At 30.6% G+C, this 6667-nt stretch overlaps 1 protein-coding gene across 2 annotated transcripts in view; it reads left to right on the top strand.

Moving 5' to 3' along the window:
* The first annotated feature begins 4920 nt into the window (after positions 1 to 4920).
* Positions 4921 to 6667, top strand: part of LOC140437434 (voltage-gated inwardly rectifying potassium channel KCNH6-like) — a 713853-nt gene continuing 712106 nt past the window's right edge. For both annotated transcript variants that reach the window (XM_072526970.1, XM_072526969.1), the window contains exon 1: positions 4921 to 5250. The gene's annotated coding sequence lies outside the window, so the exon portion shown is untranslated. The remainder of the gene's footprint in view (positions 5251 to 6667) is intronic.

Below are 6667 nucleotides of genomic sequence, written 5' to 3'. Positions count from 1 at the left end.
ATTTGGATATAATATAATACACTTTACTTAATTGAGATACATATATAAATTTAAAGTATAATAACTTAATATCTTTTGTAAGGATCCACAATTCGGCATATATGTATATATATATATATATATATATATATATATATATATATATATATATATATATGTATATATATATATATGTATATATATATATATATATATATATATATATATATATATATATATATATATATGTATATATATATATATATATATCAATAATATTTTTATAATTAATTTCTAGTCTACACATCATCATGGATTCATATAAACATCTTCTGATAAAGGGATTCAGTAGTAAGGTATTTTTTTTTATTTTCACCTTAATTATATATATATATATATATATATATATATATATATATATATATATATATATATTTATATATATATATATATATATATATATATATATATATATATATATATATATATATATATATATATATATATATACCTGCTACAACGGATAGAAGACGTAAGCTTAACGATGGGCCTTAAAATAAACAGAGATAAAACGAGAATCATGATAATTGACAGAGCTAACAACAATCAAAATCATCTGGATATGATAAACAATATAGCTGTTATAGATAAATTTGTGTATCTGGGCTCATTAATAACCAACAAAGGAGGCTGTACTGAAGAAATAAAGCGGCGGCCAGCAATCGCAAAAAACGCTATGGCAAAATTAACAAAAATTTGGAAAAGCCATGAAATAACTACCGATACAAAAATGAGACTAGTAAGAAGTCTAGTTTTTCCAGTTTTTACTTATGCATCGGAATGCTGGACCCTTATTGAGAAAGACAAAAAGGACATAGATGTATTTGAGATGTACTGCTGGAGACGAATGCTGAGAATACCATGGGTGACCCGAAGAACAAATGAATCCATACTGGACCAGCTAAACATAAAGAAAAGACTAAGAACACAAATATCACAACAAATAATAAGCTATTTTGGACATGTGCTTCGAAGAAATGATCTTGAAAAACTTACCATCCAGGGAAAAGTAGAAGGCAAAAGAAATAGAGGTAGATCTCCCACACGATACACGGACCATATTGTTGCTACTATTAGCGCTCCATTGTCAGAATGTGCTAGAATGGCAGAATATAGAAAAACGTGGAGGAACATTGGGAAATTTAGCTAATAGCTTCATGATATCACGATACCTGCATCAGGTCAACGACTAAGAAGAAGAATATATATATTATATATATATATATATATATATATATATATATAATATATATATATATATATACATATATATATATGAATAATATTTTTACAATTCATTTCTAGTCTACACATCATCATGGATCCATATACTAAACATCTTCTGATAAAGGGATTAAGTAGTAAGGTGTTGTTTTAATTTCACCTTAATTTGATCCATAATTCTTTTAAATATGCTTTAATTCACCTAGATATAAAACTTCTTCTTCTTATTCTGTCTTTATTTAAGCAATTTTGGTTGTTCATTGCCTGGTGTTGCCTCTATTTAAGATTCCATTGCGGTCGGCCGATATTTCTTCTACCACTTGGTGATTTATCCTTTGCTATTTTAATGACTATTGTGTCCGACATTATACTGATGTGATTTTTCTATTTAGTGTCCACTCGTTTATACCCTGTACATTACCTTTTTTTCTGATCTCGTCACTCCTTATTCGGTCTCTCAGAGTGGTTCCTCATTCAAAATAGGCATAAAATCCAAAACCTCCATTGACTTTTATTTAATAAAGAAATTTGACTATCTCGTGTAAACATTAAATGATCTATAAAATCTTCATATTCCGAACCAACGCCGGTGCCTCCAGAAGCACCGTTAGCTGGGAAAATCCAATTACCATTTTAAGCAACAACAAAAATGAAGTGGAAAACCCAAAAATACTTGCAGCCAAGCATGCCATCGAAATTTGCAAATCTAAGAATGCTTTTCATTGTCATATTAACTTCATTAAGAAAGATATTTTGGAACCATCAATAATTTTAGATCCTTTGACCCCACCAAGAGTTAGATTAACCAATAACTTGAACAGTCAATATCTTTTAGTAAAATAAGGGAACACGACCAACCTGCCTCAGTATGCGAAGGATTTCCCAACACAAGCGTTAAACTCTTTTTGGATTCCAAAGAACTTGCCACTAAAACTGAAGATCTACGAAAAATCCTTCTAGAATTTAACAATGCCTATGGAATTGGTCCAATTAAGATGTAAGAATTATTCACCTGCAAAAATCAAGGGAATGTCACCGAAATTATTATTTCGTTGTCTCTCCAAAACAAAATTTTTAAACAATACGATGTGTTTTGTTGACTAAAAACCTCAAAATTATTTTAGCGATGAAAAGTTTAGCAGGGTTCTGATTAATATTCATTCTCTAAGATATAAAACAAATAAATTATTTTTGTTTCTAGAGGAATTAGGATTTCCCCCGATAGTTGCGGTTACAGAGCAGTGGCTTGAAGTCAACGAGCCTTATTTGTAGAAAAATATACAATAGTTGCTAGGTATAATAATATGACTTTGTGTTGAATAAAGCCTTTTTTGAGTTTTTATTATAACAAGAATCTTAATTTATACATTTTTGCATTTATAGGTCACCTGATTCTTCCACGGAACTATTTTTTCAAAACCTTCTAAATTTGTTAGATTACCTGCCCAATAAAAGCAGAAACATTCTATGCGGTGGCTTAAATATTAATTACGCTGTTGTTTGTGCTACCCTACTATCCTTGGTACATTGTTTGAATCGTATGCTTTCACAATGCACTTTAATTCTCCTACAAGAGTTACTAAAACAACATCTACCATAATTAATTATATTGTCTGAGATTTATGGATTATCCGTAAATTTTTTTCTCAAAAAAATGTATTGGAAGTTCTGGTCTTAATTAATGATTCCTTTGAAAAAGGTATATTTCCAGAGTGCCTAAAGACAACCATTATTATTCCTCTTCATACGGGTGGTAGGGTGGTAAAAAATCGAATATTTGCAACTATAGACCTATAGCCTTACTGCCGTTACTATCCAAAATTATTGAGATACTTGAGAGTTGAAAACAACATTTTATCATAGTCAGTTCAACTTTTTATCTAATAAATATACCAGCGATGCTGTTTTCTGTACTACATGAGGTTTATCAAGCACTAAATAATATTTAAACTGCCACTGGTTTTGTGACTATGCCAAAGCTTTTGATTGTGTAAATCACGACATATTGATAAAAAAAACTAAATTTCTACGGAATTTGAGCTATTTCTTTGAATTGGTTTTAATCTTACTTAAGGAATAGAAAACAACTAGTTCGAGCAAATGATACTGACTCTAGTCACAAAAGCATTGTAAGTGGAGTACCACAAGGTTCAGTATTGGGTTCGCTACTTTTACTTATCTTTATAAATGACATCACTAACTTAAAAATCGATGAAAAATTTTTTTGCTAATGATACCACTATCAAATGGAGAAACTCTAATATTGCAATTTTTCATGCAACTATAACGTTTGATCTACTTAAAATAAAAACCTGGTCCGACTCTAATTTACTCTCTTTTAACGTGATAAGATAGTAGCACTATCCTATAAAGAAGCTCTTTAACCCTTGCTTATTAATAATAGCCAGTTGATTCTGTAAAATTTCTTGGTATTTTTATAGGCAGTAACCTTAAATGCCATATGGGCATATGATCTTGGCGCAAGAAAAACAGGAGAAATAGATTCAAATTCACCTGCAGACAGAGAAGGAAGAATTGTCATAAATCAAATTGACTTCATTCTACTCGACCTAAAGTTTAAGAAATATATAAAATTCATAAAAAGCTCCGAGAATAGCAACACTGAAGTGGAACTGGGCAGGTCACGTAGCTCGAATGACAGATAACAGATGGACAAAGCGGATACTGGAATGGAGACGAAGAGACGATGCATACCGAAAAAGAGGTCGTCCACCAACACGTTGGATTACATGAATTTTTAATATTGCTATTAATATTCCACCACCTCTTGAAGTAGTACTAAAATTTTGGCTTCTATCACTTCGGTAAATAATATAATCAGACAATCAAAACTCACAGTTTCTAATATCACTGGTTAGCCACATTTCAGTTAATATTATTATGAAATAATTATTTGCTGCAACATTTTTTTAAAGCGCGTTCATTTTAGTTTTTAATCTACGTATATTTTGATAAACAATTTCTAGTTTTTGTTTTTGATTGATCTTAGATGACCTATACCCGGGGAATGCCCTATTTTGGGCCTATATATTTAACAAATACATTTTCAGTCTTACTTTTACGAATTAAAGTCAAAGCTAGTAAATACTGTGTTTCCTTTAAGTTTACAAAAATTTTTCATTAGGTTCTTAACATGTGCTATTGAATTCGGCGACATTTTTTCATTGTGGCTTTTAATTATTTTTTGTTTGCCCATTATAGATGCAAAATTAAAAAATTGTAACACAAATGTATGTCAACATTGAAAAAATTATTAATTTTAATAGAGATGGATCACTAACCAGCTGCTCAGATATATAACAAAATAATGTTTATGTTTAAGAAACTAAGTTCATTATTTAATAATTAGTTGTAATAATTCATCGATTCAGTTATTTTTTTTTGTAATTTGTTACATTGATATAAAATCAATATGATGTATTAGGTTTAAATCGTAAAACCGCAATGAAATGAGACATATTTTGATCCTAGAAAAATATATTATTCAAAAAATGCGGTAGATGTTTACCGTAGACTTTGACATGTTTTGAAACCGCGGCTCCACACTAGCTCTTTCATTATCCGCGCGTATGCGCACGCATGCCGCCGACTGAGGGTGTTCTTTGCAGAACGACGACAAATCGAGCCACCGTGAAAAGCTATGGATCGGCACGCGTTGAGATGTTTCCACAACCTACTGTGATAATGAGATAAAACACGGCTTAAAAGCAACGAAAAACTTGATAGTATCTAGTGTTCTTATCTAAAACAAAGTGACAGTGGCCGCTAACGAGCTATTATCCGAATAAATGTCGCAAATTTTGCCTTATTAAAATTGCCTTATTTTTGTTTCCAACGAAAGTTTTCCTCGCCTAGCTAAATTTTTACAACGCTTACTATATCGGTGTGTAATGTTCTTTATATGGGTCAATCTCTAAAAGTGCCATTTTTGGATCTTACTCATTAACTAACGTTTTAAAACAAGCGGTATGTATATATTATAAACAAATACAACAAAAACAAAGAATGTAACCAATAAATAAGCTGTAATTTATTTTAGGGCGTACTTCTCCAATTTTCTGATGTAGTTATTTGTCCACCTAAATATTTTTACCATTTGAAATCCGTTCAAATATTAAAACTGTCACGTGCCACAAACAATCAAATCAAACAACCCTTTCAAAGAAAAATACTCATTACGCAGTGTTTATTTCTGCAATTAGCGAATCATACATCGATACAGCATATTTATGGCTTTAGTCTGTGTTTAAATTGTGGATAATATTATGTGAAATAACACAAAGGATTTGTAAAATGACCCAAGAATAAAAATCAATTCCGGATTTTGTTTTCGTCCGCGATGCCCTACTTATAAATCAGTTCCTAGAAAGAGGTTAGGAATTGTTAAATGTAATTCTGCTCAAGAGTCTTTTTTTTTTACTGGGTGTTGAATTAATTGTAAAATTTATAATTCTACTATCACTATTAATTTATAAAGTTGGCCGGCAGTTAAAGAAGCTGTATCATAATATATTATAAAAATATATAGTGAGAAAAGAATTTTTTTCTGTGTTTTCACTACTATAATCTTCTTAAATGTCAATAATTTACTGCAAGATTGCGATATTTAAAAAATCGTGATTTTTCTGTCTAGATGGTTCAAATTTTGAATTATTAATCCTGGAACGGTACTCATCAATAAATTTGTATTATGGTACTCTGCGATACAGATGTAAAAAAAACATAAAAAGTCACACAAATGTAACGGAACTGAACATATCAGTTACTTTTTTATACTCTTAAGCAACATTTTGTCACAAAATATTGATAAAAAATACCAATTAACAATTTGAACACACTTTTTTTTATTTACAAAAAGTCCGCTTTAACCTAATGAAGTTATTAGCGGAACACTTTGCTTAATAAATTAAAGTCTTTTAAAAACAAAAGTAGGTTCTCTATAGTGTTTTTTGAGTTATCTTTAAGATTATTTGGTAAATGGTATTTAATTCTATGACAATTGAACTTTTCGCACTTTTCCACTAGCACTTGTTTTACCGTAAGGGGTGAATCGCACTCTTCACAAATTGAGCTTTCTTCTTTTTTAAACAAATGTTCATGAGAAAACTCGGTATGTCCAAGTCGTAAACGGGAGATAATTATTCGCTTTCGTCTGGATACCTCGGGTGGTTCCCATGCTCCAATCCTATTTTTTATTCCCTGAAGCTTTGATGGTGTGTATTTCGATTTATTGTTCCAGTTCTCGAACAGGTGCTTTATAGAGTAGTTTCTTAGATCCATAGTTACATATTGGGGTGATATGGAGATATTGCTGTTGTTTATAGCTTCTTTGGCACATTGTCGCCTGCTGCTTCATTACCTGCTATTCCAACATGTGATGGAA

This window comes from Diabrotica undecimpunctata, chromosome 3 (assembly GCF_040954645.1).
Source record: "Diabrotica undecimpunctata isolate CICGRU chromosome 3, icDiaUnde3, whole genome shotgun sequence".
Taxonomy (NCBI): Eukaryota; Metazoa; Arthropoda; class Insecta; order Coleoptera; family Chrysomelidae; genus Diabrotica; species Diabrotica undecimpunctata.
Note: the sequence above shows the minus strand (reverse complement) of the source record. Positions and strands in the feature narration are given on the sequence as shown.